Here is a 17,839-nt window from a genome sequence, read left to right as displayed (position 1 = left end):
TCTGCATTAAAGTTGGCGAAGCAAGCCCTGCAGTAGGAAAGGGTAAAGAAGGCCATATCTCACAAGGGCATGAGATCTTGCTCTTGCCTCCGTACACCGAACCGCCTCCCTGTCTGGCAGATGCAGCTGTTTTGGCAGTGGGAACAGACTGTTGCCGAAGTTGCACCCGGAGTTCCTATGGAGGAAGCGCCCAGAGCAGATGAGCTTCTGCCAATGGCGACTAACATTGGGGAGTTAATCCCTTCCAGCGAGGTGCCTTTAACGGCAATTTGGTGTATGCTCCAGAATTTTGGCAAGGCTGCCTCGAAGACGTCGGAGGAGGTCAAAGTTTTGGCTAGTAAAATTGACGATATCTCTAAGGCCCTGGAACATTTGAATACTGAAGTTAAAAATACAATTACAGAACTACAGTCAGAAGTAAAATCTTTGCAGGACTTAAAAAATGCTACGATTAAGGATACTAAGATATCACATCGAAAAATTGAAAATATAGAGAATTTTAATCGCATGTTGAACGTTAGGATTCTGAATTCCCCAAAGTACCTGGGTTATTTGCTTATGATATGTTTAAGAAATACTTAAAGAAAGTTTTAAAGTGTTCTCCAGATCATATCCCTCCGTTAAATAAAGTATTCTATCTTCCTTTCTCTGCTAATAACCGGGAATGGTGGTTGAAGATAAAGAGCAAACTCCACAATTGGACTTAAATAATATATTAGCAATACTGGAGGAATCTATCTCCGATTGATTTTTCAGTTAGAACGAAACTTCTGGCTTCCTTTATTTTTCAAAAACACCTAATAGTAGCACGCTACTGTTAAAGAGTGATAACAGTAGTATCCCTTCAACGAGATGGAGGATCTCAAGTGTCTGCGGTTAAAACCTTAGAGCTAATCATAAGGAATAACCTACGTGCAGACTATCATCGGTAATATTTGTCTCAGTGGGAGAGTTATTTTTAGCAATTTTTTAAGATTTCTTGTACAAATATAAAAAATTTTTATGAGGTTCTTAAGCTTTTAATTGCAAAAATATTTATTATATTTGTTGCCCTGTATTAGTTCAGTTTTCCTTGTCAGTTAGTCTTTATTTAAAGCAATTCTTAGCATGGGCAAAAGTTCTCTACCCAGCCACATCTACCCGAAGACGGAAGATCTCTGTTTCGCCCTAAGACCTTTAGTTAGAGCTTCTTCAGGAAATTAAAGCTTTATAGTTGAAAACTGCTGTAGCACTCCGATCGCCAGGCTAAGGAATCCAGCCAAGGAAGCCTCTCCTTTATTTTTCAGCAGGACATTAATTCCTTTATGAAACTGTACTTTCGTGTGTCCAAAGAATTGTTCTATGGAAAAAAGATATGGGTATTCCTGGATGTAACTAAGGTTACCCAGGAAAAGAGAAAAATTTTCTTGACAATGAGACAGACAGGACACCAAGGCATTTGGGGGGGGGGGGGGGGGGCGTCTTTTTTACTGGCGTATCCTTGTAAATCCATGACCAAATATGCTCAAGTTAAGGGCTCCTTTTATCAAGCCGCGCTAGCGGGGTTAACGCGCGCAACGTTTCATCGCGCGTTAACCCCCGAGCTGGCCTATAAACTAACGCCTGCTCAAGGGAGGCGTTAGCGGCTAGCGCGGCCGGCTGTTTAGCGTGCGGTATTACCCATGCTAAACTGCTAGCACAGCTTGATAAAAGGAGCCCTAAATATGTCTTTTTTCAGCCGGAGCAGCTAAAATCATTTCTGGAGCTTAAGAATATTGCTGTTGTATAAAGGTGTTGTATAAATGCAGATTTATGTTATAGCCTTCATTGTAAATTTTTTTTTCAGCTTGATTGATTAACTTCTTAAAGTTATCTGCCTTAAATCCCTTTATTGTTCCATTTGTGGTCTAAGGAAGCGTGGCAATATTTTACTGTGTATTTTGTTTTCTCCTTTTTTTGGTGAAATGTGATGTTCAACATTTATACCTGCTGTATTAACTTTAGCAAGGATTTATTTTAAAATTGTAAAATTGAATAAATTAAAAAGAATATAAGAATTGCCATACTTGGACAGACCAAAGGTCCATCAAGCCTCCAGCATCATATTGACAACAGTGGCCAACCAAGGTCCCAAGTACCTAGCTAGATCCCAAGAAGTAAAACAGATTTTATGCTTCCTAGAAAGAAGCAGTGGATTTCCCCAAACCATCTCAATAATGGCTTATGGACTTCTCTTTTAGGAAATTATCCAAACCTTTTTAAACCCTGCTGAGCTGATTTCACCACATTCTCTGACAACGAATTCCAGAGTTTAATTACACGTTGTGTGAAGAGATATTTTATCCGGTTTGTTTTAAATCTACTACTCACAGTAGTAGCTTCTTCACATGCCCTAGTCCTAGGCACCCGGGCAGGGTGCTATATGATATTAAACACCCTGCAGAATGTTTCTTTACATTTCAGGAAAGCAGTAAAAACTTATCTCTTCACCTAAATTATTGCCTATTACCGTACAAGACATATGAAGGAACTTATAATGGAATCAGTCTCTTTGTATATGTTGTTTTAGGACAGTGTCCCGCAAACTTTGTTGAGCCGCGCCACACTAAACATAGCGGCTACGGCTCATGGCATTTGGAAGTGCGCAGATATCACCGTGATGCCATCATGCGCATGCGTGACACCATCATGTCGACATCTGCGAAGACCCTTTAGACAGGCCCTGAGCCACCAGTTGGGGGGGGGGGGTACCAGCAGGGAAGAGGCACGGAGAGAAGGAGAGGCATGGTGCCGTCTGATTGCACACAGGACGTGCCTCTCGCCGTGAGAGGCACATCCTGTAGGCAGTCAGCCAGCGCCTCTCCTCCTCCCCAGTATGTCGCAGCATACCTGAAATCTCAGGAGGCACACAGTTTGCGATACACTGTTTTAGGATGAACACATTATACCATACGTATGTCAAATTTACAGTCTTTAGGAATATGAGCTATGTATATATTGGAATTAGACACGTATATTTGTTAGGTTGTGAGTCACACGTTGTATTAAAAGGATGACAAACGGCAATGTAAATGGATCAAATGTAAGTCAAATGACAATGTATGTACGACCGTTGTATTGCAAGTACGTTAAAAGGTGTGTAAGTATGTCAATTAGTATAGAAGTATGTCAAATTGTAACCTTTCTTGACTGCACATTATGTATGTTCACCTGTAACCCTGAGCTCGTTGGGGAGAACGGGATAGAAAATGAATTGAATAAGTAAAATCATGTCCTGCATCTTCAATGGTCTTGTTTTGAAGCTGTAAATTTAAGCTTTTAAGATGGAGATGTTTAGTTTGGTGGCCGAGTGACCTGTGACTCATTTACACAACAGTGCTCGCCCAGCTTTTCCTTGAGTTTTAAAAAAACCATTTCCTTTTGAAGTGAACTGTCCAATCAATCAAAAATGTTTTTCTATCTAGTCAAGTTCTCCTCAAATGCATTTGATACTTATTTGGAACGGACCTTTCGTGTCTACTGAGAGAGTTATAAGCAAATAGTATTGTGGATAAAGATCTGTCAAACAAGCCCCTAACATGTTGGGCCTCATTTTCAGCAGAAGTAGCTATTTGGAAGACGCAAAGAGCTAGTTTGCTCATTTATTCAGCAGTGCTATGTGCTCGATTACTTTTATACAATGTGAGGCAATGTCACATCAATTTAAAGTTAAACTTGCCATTTCACTGGATAACATTCATGTAACAGATGATGGCACTTCCTATAGACCAGTGTCTCTCACTCTTTCTCGAGCCAGGGCACTCTAAAGGTAGTGGCCATGGCTTGAGGTACCCAGAAGTGCACGGAAGTCACTGTGATGACATCATGCCTATGCGTGACATCATCACGTCGATGTCCGCGTATGTTCAGAGGCCCTCCAGATGGGCCCTGAGACGCAAGTAGGGCATGCCAGCAGGGAAGAGGGCCAGAGAGAAGAAGAGGCACTGGCGCCAGCTGATTGCCTACAGCAGTGGTTCTCAACTACTTCAAACTAAGTACCCGCTAAGTCTAACAAATATCAACTGAGTACCCCCAACCACAGCCCTCCCTAGGCCCACCCAAGCTCTGCCCCAGAACCCATTCCCTTTACTAACTGTAATGCAATTTTTTTCCATTCATTGTTCATATACACACAATATACACTTTAGATATAAATTCTCAAAACTGACATTTCAATCACTACATTGAAAATAAAATAATTTTACCTACCGGCGATCCTCTGGAGGCTGCTGTAATTAGCTTTAAAGGTGAGACCAGGAGGGAAGCCAGAAGATGCTAGAGAAAAGGGGGGAAACATGCAGGCCTTCAGCGAATTGGGCAGCGCTGGCGCTATACTGCATAGGGAAGTCAGTTGGCAGGTGCCTCTCTTCCTCCTCAGTGTGCTGCGGCACACTTGGAATCTCAGAAGGCACACAGTTTGAAATTCCCTGCTGTAGACCAAGAAAAACCATAAGGGGATAGGAACACCCCTATATATCCACAAGAAGCCACAAACACAAAATAGGAATGACGATGGTTTTCCAAATAAGGTCCAGAGTGTAGTTTATTAAATAAAGCACAGAACCAAAGACTCAATACAGAGCCATATTTCAGCAGAGAAACTGCCTGCCTCAGGAATCACAATGTTTGAGCTATTGAAATCCAATAAATATTCATGCGTTCAGTTGTTCAAGCACTGTGAAAATGATACAACTATATGAACCCAGAAACCTGCTAATGCAGTCATCAAACATTACTGCAGCATCTGGCCAGTCAAGCGCGGTCAACTAAGATTTAATGTTAAAAAAGCACTCGGCTGCAGAAACTTTGGAGAAGGCGGTAGATTTCCGGCGAGTGCATGCTAATACGGTGCGTGCGTTAAAACCACTAGTACGGCTTTGTAAAAGGAGCCCTTTTTAGAGGACTGTCTGGGTTCCCAGATGGACTTTCCAAAACCAGGCAGTTTGTCCATATTTTAGAAAGCTCTAAGTGCCGGCCGCGTCTGCAGGGCCTTGAATAAGCATGCGCAGATGATGTCATATGCATCCGCACATGCTGGAAGCCCTCTTGACGTGGCCTGGAGGTCGGGAAAAGGAGACAAAGCAGGTGCCATCTGTGTAAGTTTTTCAGAATATCAGGCCTATTGTTTGTTCATTCAAGTACCATTTTGATACTATGGCTTAGCTTAGAATTCCAATTAAGTTTCATACATCTTTGCTATGCTGTTCCTCACACGACAGAGTTTGCATACCAGTCACTACAGTAGCTTAGGCATTCTAAATCCTGAGATTCTCTCAAAATAAAGCTGTCATCTCTTGATAAGTAACAATTATATTATAGGTACGAAAGGCAATCACTGAAATTAATTTTCACTGCTTGGTCATCCAAATTTTGGATGTTCCTGGCAGTCAGATACAATAAGAACATAAGAATACCCTTACAATGGTCCATCAAGCCCAGTAGCTCGTTCTCACAGTGGCCAATCCAGGTCACTAGTACCTGGCCAAAACCCAAGGAGTAGAAACAGTCCATGCTACCGATCCAGGGCAAGCAGTGGCCTCCCCCATGTCTCTCTCAATAACAGACTATGGACATTTCCTTCAGGAACTTGTCCATACCTTTCTTAAAACCAGCTGTGCTATCTGCTCTTACCACAACTTCTGGCAATGTGTTCCAGAGTTTAACTATTCTCTGAGTGAAAAAAAATTTCCTCCTATTGGTTTTAAAAGTATTTCCCTGTAACTTCATCAAATGTCCCCTAGTCTTTGTAATTTTTGATGGAGTGAAAAATTGATCCACTTGTACGCATTCTACTCCACTCAGGATATTTGTAGACTTCAATCATATCTCCCCTCAGCCGTCTCTTTCCAAGCTGAAGAGCCCTACCCGTTTTTAGTCTTTCCTCATATGAGAGGAGTTCCATCCCCTTTATTCATCTTGGTCGCTCTTCTTTGAACCTTTTCTAGTGCCACTATATCTTTCTTGAGATAAGGAGGCCACACCATGGAGCAATACAGGGGCATTGTAACATTCTTTGTCTTGTTAACCGTCATTGGGATGGAATATCACCAAAAGACATAGTCCACTATGAACTATGCAAGGCTCTCTTTTCACTGCAAAACAAGATTTAAAAAATCTAAAGTGCATTCTTCCACTAAAAAAGAGCGCTTGCTAGGCAGAGTAATGGGAAATCTCTGCCGACCTGAGTGGTTGGATTGAATGAAGGCCTCCACATGTGTTTAATCAAGAATCTTTGCAACCTTGCAGCCTGCACTGGTGTAATGTTTGCAGTTATCTACACCCTGAGCTCAGTAATAGACGTATTTTAGGTTTGGCAGAGATTCCCTGCCTCATTTTCTGAGTTATTCTCTAGGAATTCTGCTCCAACACCCAAACCTGTTCTGAATTTACTAGCAGAGCTACAGCCGGTTCCATGGCATGGAATTTAGCAGTTTGCTAGGCCTTGTTTGCAAAAAAAAAGCTGTGGGAGGTAATGGAAACCAGATATGTATCTACAAGGGGCTTTCAGGAGAGAGAGTGTTACAAGTTTACAATGCCTGGATCAGATCACCTAGGGTACTCACAAGAATTTATATTTACAACAAAAAGATCAAATTGCACAGTAGTTATGGCGGATCAAATATAAAAGAAACCTAAGGATGGTCATAAGAAGATAATAATAGCCCTATTGGGTAAGACCAAAGGTCCATCTAAGCTGGTATCCAGGCTACAACTACCTGGCAGAATCCTAAAGAATAGCAACATTATGCTACAAATTCCAGGGATAAGTCTTAATATCAGATTATGGACTTTTCCCTCCAGGAACTTATCCAAGCCTTTTCTAACTGCTGTTACCATATCCTCCAGCAACAAGTTCCAGAGCTTAACTATTCGTTGAGTGAAATATTTTCTTCAATCTGCTCTGTTTGAATTACCAAAAGGAAGTATTTCCTATCTTCATAGGCTTGTCCCTGTTTTTATTCTGTGAATGTTTTCTACAACTAAAACATGTGTGCCTTCAAAAGTACAAAACTAAGAAACTTACATAGAAAAATAGATAATGAAGACATGTAGAGGCCATATGCTCTATCCAGTCTGCCCATTCCATACCTTCTACTATCCATTCCTCTGTCTTAAAGATCCCGCTTGTCCCAAGCTTTCTTGGAAATTCAGATACTATCTTTGTTTCCACCATCCCCCACCAGGCGGCTCTTTCATGAATTCACCACCCTTTCCATAAAAAGTATTTCCTTAGGTTACTCCTGATTCTATCCATTTTACCTTCATCCTAAGCCCTCTCATTCTAGATCATCCTTTCGATCAAAAGAGAAACATCTCCAGAACATTTATGCATATTGAGATCTTTGTCCCCATATGCTTTATGAGGATGACCACAGATCATTTTAGTTGCTGCCCTCTTAACCAACTCCATCCTATTTATATATTTTTGAAGATGCAGTCTCCAGAATTGACAGAGACTTATACAGAGGCATTACCACCTTCTATTTCCTGCTGGCCATTCCTCTCCCTGTGAGCCCAAATATTCTTCTAGCATTTGATGACATCTTTTCTACCTGTCTGGCCACCTTAATATTGCATAGAGAATGACATGGGGACTAATTTTTTTTCCATCCCCGCAGGAACTCATTTTCCCGTCCTGTCGAGTTCTTTTCCTATCCTTGCCCCAGTCCTGCAAGCTCCATCCTCATCTGTACAAGCCTCAAACACTTTAAAATTATAAGTGTTTGAGGCTTGTGTGGTTAAGGCAGAACTTACAGGAATGGGGCAGGGACAGCGCTAAAACTCATAGGGACGGGATGGGGAAATTGAGTTCCTGCAGGGACAGTGAAAAATCTGTCGCCGTATCATTCTCTAATATCATATACAATCACACTCAAGTCCCACTCCTCTTGAGCACAGAAGTACCTCACCCTATACTGTACTGTCCCTGCTCCCTTGGGTTTTAAAGCTCAAATGTGTGATCATGTATTACATCTTAGCTGCCAAATTCTGCACCATTCTTTCATGATTGGCTAGGTCCTTCCTCATGATATCCACACCATCCGGAGTGTCTACTCTATTGCACATTTTGGTATCATTAGTAGAAGGCAAATCTTACCTGACAGTCCATCTGAAATATCATTGTCAGCTTTACTTTTTAATTTGTTTTTGGTCCCTATTGGTGGCTACTGACTGATCTTGGAGCTGGACATTGGTTTTATGTGGATGATCTGCGTTGTTGTTTTTTTCGTTTGTTTGGGGGTTGTTTTTTTTAGTTTCCGGACAGTTGTGAGGTTGGCTCTCAGCTTTAATCAACTTGTCTGTCTTCAATTTTTGACTGGATAACTGCAAACATTCATGTCTGAATGTAGCAAAAAAATAATAATTCTCTGGCTTTCTGCCACCAGTATGGCGGGCGCTCTGGAATTATTTTTATATGATTCTTCAATGTCATTTCATAACCAGGTTATGGCAGTGGTTAAAACAGTATTTTTTAAGATGTGTTTGGTGTTAAGGTTCCATAGTCTGCTCTCTGAAATGAATTTTCGACCAATTATGCAGTGTTTTGTTTTGCCCCATTTGGACTACTGCAATGCATTATTTTGTGGGCTTCCTCAGAAGTCATTAAAGGCATTGCAGATAGGCCAAAATTCAGTGACATGTGTTATTGGAAATTTGCTATAACAGCTCATATTTGTTAGCTGAGTTACATTGACTTCCAGTATTATGGAGGATCCAGTTTAAACTGTTGGTGTTGGTGTATAGGGTGGTACACCGTGATCTGCCTGCTGTTGTGTCTGATCTTGTGGTTGCATATACTCCAGTGAGAAGTCTGCGTTCGCAGGCTTAACAATTGCTACTGGTACCTTCAATATATCAGATGTATATGGTGTCGGTGTCAGTGAGATTGTGAGCATTTCAGGCTGCAGGACCACAGTTGTGGAATGCTTTGTGAGACACGATTCATCAAACATCTTCACGTGCAGTTTCGTAAGCAACTGAAGGCAAATTTGTTTCAAAGGCCATTCGAGTTTTGAGCAGTAGGTGAAAGTAAGAGTGTGTAATAAAGGAGATGACTGTCTTGGGAGTGTGCTTAGATAACTGTTTGACAATGGAAAACCAAATATTAAAAATAATCAGGGTGGGATACATGCAACTTCAAATGCTTTATAGATTGAAGCCAATATTACCAACACATGATTTCCATACTGGGGTTCAGACGTTGATCCTGACTAGGGTGGATTATTGTAATTCACTATACCTACGAGTTGTGAAAGGGAAGTTGAGGGCTTTGCAAATGCTTATCAACTAGAGGTACAGGGGAAGGGAAGGGGGGGGGGGGGCGCATGTGTAGTGAGGGGAGGAATGGGAAGAGGTGGAGGGGGCAGAGAGGAGGAGGGTGCTGGCGCCCCCATCAATATGGCGCCTGAGGCAGACCACTCCCCTTGCTTCCCCCCTTACTACGCCACTGCAAGAGCCAATCCTTGTGATACACCATTTGAAATGTCCATTTCCACAGAGTGAGCTCCTTTTACCATTACCCTTTGCCACCTTCTTCACAACCAATTCCTAACCCAGTCAATCACTTTAGGGTCCATTCTAGGAGCATTCACTAAAGTATAAGCAGAACTGTGTCAAAGCTTCTGGGATGTGAAACTCAATTACCCCTCTCCTTAAGTCGCTTCATTGGCTCCCTGTCCTCTTGCTGACTTACAATTGTGTTCACTCTGAAGGCCCCCAATATCGCTCTTCACTTTATCTCCCCCTATGCTCCCGTGATCTCCGTTCGTCGGGCAAGTCCCTCTTATCTGTATCCTTCTCTTCTACTGCCAACTCCAGACTCCGTCCGTTCTTTCTTACGATGCCGTATGCCTAGAACAGGCTGCCTGAATCAATAAATCATGCTCCATCCCTAGCAGTATTCAAATCCAAGCTACAAGCCCACTTTTTTGAATCTGTAAACAATTTTTAACTCCCACTCACTGCTGTCGACCCACTGTATCATTTCCTCGACCATAATCTCCCCAACCCCGAAATGTCCTGTCTAAATTAGATTGTAAGCTCTTCTAAGCAGGGATTGTCTATTGTAAGTTAAAATGTACAGCACATTAGAAATAATATGCAAACACTGACCATCAACAAAAAGATAAAAATTAAAATTAACTGGTTATGCATGGGGCATTTGGAGGCAAGAGTCAAAGTCAATTGGATGGTGCTCACATTCAGCACAGCACATCAGGACCAGATATTTTTGTCAAGTTATCTTAATAATCAGCTAAATTCAGCTCTTCTAGGACAATCTAATATCTTACAGAATATCTGTTTAATGGTTACTAGATAAATTATCAGCCCCCATCCTGACAACAGTATATGCACCTAAATGTATATATATATATATATATTGCTTGCAGATTCAGAGGTTTACCTGGACCGAGTACAGCTGTTCCCAGCGGTGGAGGCTGGGCATAGTTTGGACTTATACACATATTTTATAAATAAATGTGGATAGTTGTAAGTAACGTGTACATGTACTTTCCAAGGTATAATATTCAAATTGGTGTATCTAATGTGCAACCAAAGAAAAAGGTATTATTTCTCCAATAGTCAAAAAAGTAACTCCAATTTTTCCTTTTCTATGCACTCTTGTTTTAAAAGTTTTTTAATGGGAAATATTTTATAATGGTTTCTTTACAGCAAAACAGAAATCAATACGTTTCAAAACAGGCAGACTGCTCTACCATGATTGTCCCACAGCTCCTGCAATTAGCAGTATTTCTTTGTCTCTTTGCACATTTCTTTATGACTTGGTTCAATGTTTACAAAACAAAGGAAAACTGCAGAAACCCGTACAATGATGTAGGCTGTTTATTGTATCAAAAGCAGTTAAAAACAACACCTTAAAACCAGGGGACCCAACACGGTCCGTGTTTCGAAAAACACACCTTCATCAGGGGTCCCCAAAACAAACAGAAGTCAGTTAAAACCTCCAAGAAACTACACAGCCCTTTGGCGCTCGTTTTCTCAACAGATTACAGTTTCTTGGCGGTTTCAACTGACTTCTGGGTTTTTTTGGGACCCCTGATGAAGGTGTGTTTTCCGAAACACGGACCGTGTTGGGTCCCTTGGTTTTAAGGTGTTGTTTTTAACTGCTTTTGATACAATAAACTTAGCCTACATCATTGAACGGGTTTCTGCAATTTTCCTTTGTTTTGCTTTCATATCCTTCACTGCAGAATTGGTTGGTTCTTCTCCCTTGTGTTTTCTTGGTTCAATGTTTAGAAATTCAACCACTTGCCTATAATCTCACAGTCATATCTGAATGCATAAACACTAGGAATAGGGGCAGTGCTGTATAGCAACTAAGTAAATGTAACTAATTACCGTACTTAAGTAAAGTTTTGATGCTTTCACTTAGAAGGAAGCACAGAATAACATTTGTTACTTTTATTGAAGTAATAATTTTGCCAATTTCTACTGCTTTTACCTAGTTACATTTGATGCTTGCAGTTAAAGTAAAAATGGAAGGGAGATGTGAATGACAATTCTTCAGTAAACCAAATGAAACAGCAAAACTGGGAACAGGATTTTGCTACCGCAAAACTCGTCATGCAAACAGTGGATCGTTTTATCTTCAATTCTGCTGTCCAGTGAATATAGCCTATAAGAAGAATGGAGTTGCCTGTGTTTGAACTGGTTAGATAAAGCGGAGATGAAGCTGAAGCTAGAAGCAATTCTTGATGAAAAGACATTGTAGTTGTGGTACTTTTACTCAAAAAGTATTTTAGGCACTTATGCCCTGATTCTATAAAGTCTACCTAATATGGAGCCCTGGGCAGACTACCCCCTCCCCCCCCTTACTACGTCACTGGCTGCCTGAATTTACATAAGACACAGCTTATTATTTTCATTATATCAGTATTGCTTTTATATTAATACAGACTAGCACATAAGCATGCTAAGGACATGTGTTAAAGCTCTGACAGACTTAGCACACATTAAGGGGAGAGTGTGGCACGGTGGTTAAAGCTACAGCCTCAGCACCCTGATGTTGTGGGCTCAAACCCACACTACTTCTTGTGATCCTGGACAAGTCACTTAATCCCCGGGATCCGGAAGGTTCGCCCCCATTTCGCCCCCAGCAATTCGCCCCCCACATTTCGCCCCCCACATTTCGCCCCCAGACACATTTCGCCCCCACACATTTCGCCCCCACACATTTCGCCCCCCGGATGTTTCGCCCCCACACATTTCGCCCCCACACATTTCGCCCACACATTTCGCCCCCACACATTTCGCCCCCGTCTCGGAGCGCAAATCCTTACCTCGGAGCGCAAATCAGTCCAGCTACTGTTGTGAGCGCGAGAGAAGCCTGTGGCACCATCAGCTCTTACTCCCTCTAACGCCGGCCCTGCAGCTCCGGACTTCCCCACACCTGCTCTCTCCCCCCCCCCCCGATCACTATTATTTTAAATGTTATGGCAGCCACGGCGCTGTATCCATCGGAGGAGACTTCTAACCTCGGCCTGCCCCGGAACTCTTCCTGCAACAGCAACTTCATGTTCCTGCCTAGGCGGGTGGTGGCTGCAGGAAGAGTTCCGGGGCAGGCCGAGGTAGCGTGCACTGTCTGTCAATTCCTCCTGCTGGAAGGCCGACCAACCCCCCCCGATCACATGCAGGAGAGTGCCCAACCCCTCCTGCCAAAGGCCGACCAACCCCCCAATCACCGGCAGGAGGATGCCCACCCTCTCCTGCCGGAGGACGCCTCCCCCAATCGCCGCTGTCTGTCAATTCCTCCTGCTGGAAGGCCGACCAACCCCCCCCGATCACATGCAGGAGGGTGCCCAACCCCTCCTGCCAGAGGACACTCTCGACACTCCGCCGATCGCTAGCAGGAGGGTGCCCAACCCCTCCTGCCAAAGGCCGACCAACCCCCCAATCACCGGCAGGAGGATGCCCACCCTCTCCTGCCGGAGGACGCCTCCCCCAATCGCCGCTGTCTGTCAATTCCTCCTGCTGAAAGGCCGACCAACCCCCCCCCCCCCGATCACATGCAGGAGGGTGCCCAACCCCTCCTGCCAGAGGACACTCTCGACACTCCGCCGATCGCTAGCAGGAGGGTGCCCAACCCCTCCTGCCAAAGGCCGACCAACCCCCCAATCGCCGCTGTCTGTCAATTCCTCCTGCTGGAAGGCCGACCAACCCCCCCCCGATCACATGCAGGAGGGTGCCCAACCCCTCCTGCCAGAGGACACTCTCGACACTCCGCCGATCGCTAGCAAGAGGGTGCCCAACCCCTCCTGCCAAAGGCCGACCAACCCCCCAATCACCGGCAGGAGGATGCCCACCCTCTCCTGCCGGAGGACGCCTCCCCCAATCGCCGCTGTCTGTCAATTCCTCCTGCTGGAAGGCCGACCAACCCCCCCCCCCCCGATCACATGCAGGAGGGTGCCCAACCCCTCCTGCCAGAGGACACTCTCGACACTCCGCCGATCGCTAGCAGGAGGGTGTCTAATGCTGCAGTTGATTGCATCTCTCCAGAAGCCTCGATCCCCCTTGGCTTCTCTCGCGCTCACAACAGTAGCTGGACTGATTTGCGCTCCGAGGTAAGGATTTGCGCTCCGAGACGGGGGCGAAATGTGTGGGGGCGAAATGTGGGGGCGAAATGTGGGGGGGCAAAATGTGGGGGCGAAATGTGTGGGGGCGAAATGTGTGGGGGCGAAACATCCGGGGGGCGAAATGTGTGGGGGCGAAACATCCGGGGGGCGAAATGTGCGGGGGCGAAATGTGAGGGGCGAATTGCTGGGGGCGAAATGTGGGGGGCGAAACTTCCGTGAACCCTTAATCCCCTAATTGCCCCAGGTATATTAGATAGATTGTGAGCCCACCGGGACAGACAGGGAAAAATGCTTTAGTACCTGAATAAATTCATGTAAACTGTTCTGAGCTCTTGGGAGAACAGTATAGAAAATTGAATAAATAGTGTGAAAAGCTTCAGCCTCTGATAACTAGAGCTGGTATTGTGACATCATAATGCCTCATTCCACCAATGTCTAAGAGCCTACCTCATCAGTGATGTCACAATGGCTTGATTGTCCTATACTTGGCTCACTTTTACTACATTTTGATTTCTAGAATAGTACAGTGTTTAAAGCTACAGCCTCAACACCCTGAGGTTGTGGGCTCAAACCCACTATGCTCCTTGTCCAAGGTCCTTGTGACCCTGGACAAGTCACTTAATCCCCCCATTGCCCCAGGTACATTAGATAGATTGTGAGCCCACTGGGACAGACAGGGAAAAATGTTTTGAGTACCTGAATAAACTAATGTAAACTGTTCTGAGCTCCTCTGGGAGAACGGTATAGGAAATTGCATAGATAAAATAAATAATAATACATAGGGCTCCTTTTACAAAGGTGCGCTAGGGCCTTAATGCACGCAATAGCGCGCGTTAAATTCCCGAGCGCGCTAGCCACTACTGCCTCCTTTTTAGGAGGCGGTAGATTTTCGGCTACCAATTTTGTGCGTGCGCTAAAAACCCTAGCGCACCTTCGTAAAAGGAGCCCATAGCCTCTTAAATGGCTTTAAAAAATGCCCAGTACACAAGAACACATAAGATCAAGATAAGAAGTGAAAATTGTTCTAGCATATATTCCTTTGTACAAGCAATTCATTCCATTACTAGCATTCCTAAAAGTAATAACTTCATAATTGTGTAATTTTAATAGAGAACAGAAATACATATAAAAGAAAGCCTGGCACTCAAAGTGTTGTTGATCCCCGAGTACTCAATTGTATGTAAACTATATTGATATCCTTCTTTACAACCTCCAGCATTTTTAGAATCCTAGTCAGCAAGTGCTTTGAGAACAAATATGTAATGTAATGTAATTTATTTCTTATATACCGCTACATCCGTTAAGTTCTAAGCGGTTTACAGAAAATATACATTAAAATTATAAGTAAGAAAGGTACTTAGAAATTCCCTTACTGTCCCGAAGGCTCACAATCTAACTAAAGTACCTAGAGAGTAATAAAGAAGTGAAAAGTAGAGATAGAGGTAAAATAAGAAAATAAACATTCTAACAAGATTGTATTAAACTTAGTACTTTGGAAGGTAGAGGAGAGGAGAGAAAGGAATAGATGCAAATACCTCTGAGAATATTCCAGAACCTACAAGCTATTCAGAAAAACCATGGCTTTTTTACTAAATCTCATTTTCACGTGATGCTATGTTTTGTTCCCAAGCTGAAAGGACAAAAGATCCTGTTGAAGTTTTTGCATATTTCTGTACTTCACGTTATAAAGAATGGACCGTCTCTTCTAAGTGCTCTTTTAAAGATCATACATCAGATTATTTTAGCTGTGCACCATAAACTGTATTCCACCTCCTTTTGTTTCAGTGCATACTCTTAAGTCATGAGATGTAAGACACTGGGAGAACAAAGAAGCAATTCACATGAACAAACAAAAGGGGCTTAAAAAGCCTCTGAATGCCTGGTCATTACCATGTTAATGGCATAGGCTCAAATCTTTGGACATGTCAGAGGCTTTGCTAAGGACGAGCAGTTTCACTTTTCAATTTATTGCAACAATAGTGGCTTCTTGCATGGCACAAATTACAGCTCCTGAAGCACCTAAATACCTTCATGGCCTCTTTTTCAGCTTTATGCTCTAATAACCTCTATGGAGTAGAAAACAAATGACCTGGCCATTTCATTGTTTTTAATACATTATTTATATTTTCAGAAAAGAATACAAAAGTTGGGCTGGTGGCCCATTAGAAGTGATGAAGCATGTGAAGCATTAGGGTGCAATTCCTGGGCCCTCTTTCTGTTCCTGTTGCTGCTCAGAGCTATGGATGCTCTGAAGGCAGAAACCAAAAGCCCTGGAAGCAGGGAACCATATAATTGCTAACTGCTGATGCCTGGTTAGCAAACAAGTTCATCATGTTTCCATGTTTCTATATGGTCACTGCGGATGGGCAGGCTGGATGGGCCATCATGTTTCTATGTTTCTATATGGTCACTGTGGATGGGCCGGCTGGATGGGCCATTTGGCCTTTATCTGCCATTATATTTCTATGTTTTAAGTGGGATCCAGAGGAAGATGTGGTTTGTGCCTATTGGCCTGTGTTCGTCATTGTACTGGATGGACAGAGTTGGAAACACAAGAGCCAGCTCTTTAGGTACCAGTGGATACCGAGCACTTCCAATATTGAGCAAGCTCCTTATCGTACTTAGAGAGGGGTAATTTATATTGTGCCTGGCAACCCTAAACATTTTGCAATGTTGGCAGCTACGGTTGAGGAAGACAGTTGTGAATGACACCGCAGTCCAACAGAGGCCCGAAGGAGCAGGAGGAACTGAAGGCCAAAGAAATAAAGCAAAATTTATGTTTGGGTTTATTGAAAGCTTCTATACCACTACTAATGACTGGGGAGTCAATTCAGAGCGGATTACATGAGCTTTTGTAATGGTACAATGGAAGATTGGGTTTTCACCTTCGATAATCTTCTTTCCGTTAGTACCTGTAGGATTCAGTATGCTAGGTGTTCAATCCCAACCTGAAATCTGAGAGTTGCTGAAAGCCACACACTTTTCTGAGCACATGCTCCACCGCCTTACAGACAGAGTTAGATTCAGTTTAGTCCCAAAGCAAGCAACATACTTGAACAACTCCATGACAAGAGGGTACAGGGGAAGTTCCCCAGCAACAATTTCTGTACAGGTCTGCTCTTCAAAACTTGAAAACAAGTAATATACAGGCCTAGGGTTACCAGATTTCCCCAGACATGTCCTCCTTTTTGAGATTAGTGATCTCCCGCGGTCCACTGCTATACCGGAAAATCTTTGCTGGTGCCAAAGTCAGCCAGCTAGCCACTTAATATAGGATGTGACAGGTTATGTCATGCAAAATAGCTAGTCGCCAACCAATTTGATCGGCCTCAGCATTTCTATACCAAGACAGGGATCCAACCCTGAAGTAACTGAATTGTAAATGCCCAGCTCTAAACTTTCTAATCCAACTTCAAGGACAAAACAAAGAACCAACAATGACCTACTTTAGGGTTACCATATTTAACGTTGAACAAGTTTCAAGTTTATTAGGTTTTTATATTCTACCTATCAAGGTTATCTAAGCAGTTTACAATCAGGTACTCAAGCATTTTCCCAGATGCATGGCCCCAATAGCATAGTAAGGAGGGTGTGAGGGAGGGGAGGGGAATGGACTGCTCCAGGTGCGGTCTTCCTAAGGGTATGGCACCCCTCTCCTCTCCGGCCCCCCGCTCTCTCTCCTTGCTGTGTGCGTGCACCCTTTGCCTTCCCCTATACCTTTTTTACTTCGCCAGCATGAGGTTGATGCCCACTGTGCTTCGGCTGAAAAGCCTCCCTCAGGAGTCTTAGAAATATTTTTTTAAAAATCAATCATTGAACATCGAGATACATAAAAATTTAGTATTAAAAAAAGACTAACACAATACCTCATAAGCTGAGTCAATTCACACGTAGAAATAAAACACTAAAATAATTTAGCAAGCCAATGAGATTAAATTGCTGATGCAAATATTGAAAAGAGAGAAATTTGTGATTGTACTTGGACTTGACAGTAGAGGAGATAGAAGAGATGTACCCTGGATTCCCTTCTCTCTTGCATTCCTTTCCCACCCCCTTTGCAGCACTGGTGCTCTTTCTGAAGTCACTTCCGGAACCCACGCCTAGGAAGTGATGTCAAAGGATGAATCGACACTGACATGGGCATGCTGATCATGCCAGAGAAGTTTAAAATATATGGGGAAAGGGAAGGGGGTGTGCGTGCAGCCTCAGGCAGCCTTGTCTCTTTT

The 17,839-nt window shown here is 43.3% G+C and overlaps 1 protein-coding gene across 7 annotated transcripts in view; it reads right to left on the bottom strand.

Moving 5' to 3' along the window:
- Positions 1–17,839, bottom strand: part of RAD51B (RAD51 paralog B) — a 1,288,364-nt gene that overhangs the window by 575,347 nt on the left and 695,178 nt on the right. The gene's annotated exons all lie outside the window — the stretch shown is intronic.

This window comes from Geotrypetes seraphini, chromosome 7 (assembly GCF_902459505.1).
Source record: "Geotrypetes seraphini chromosome 7, aGeoSer1.1, whole genome shotgun sequence".
NCBI classification, from domain to species: Eukaryota; Metazoa; Chordata; class Amphibia; order Gymnophiona; family Dermophiidae; genus Geotrypetes; species Geotrypetes seraphini.
The sequence above is the reverse complement of the archived record's forward strand: the minus strand, read 5'-3'. Positions and strand labels throughout refer to the sequence as shown.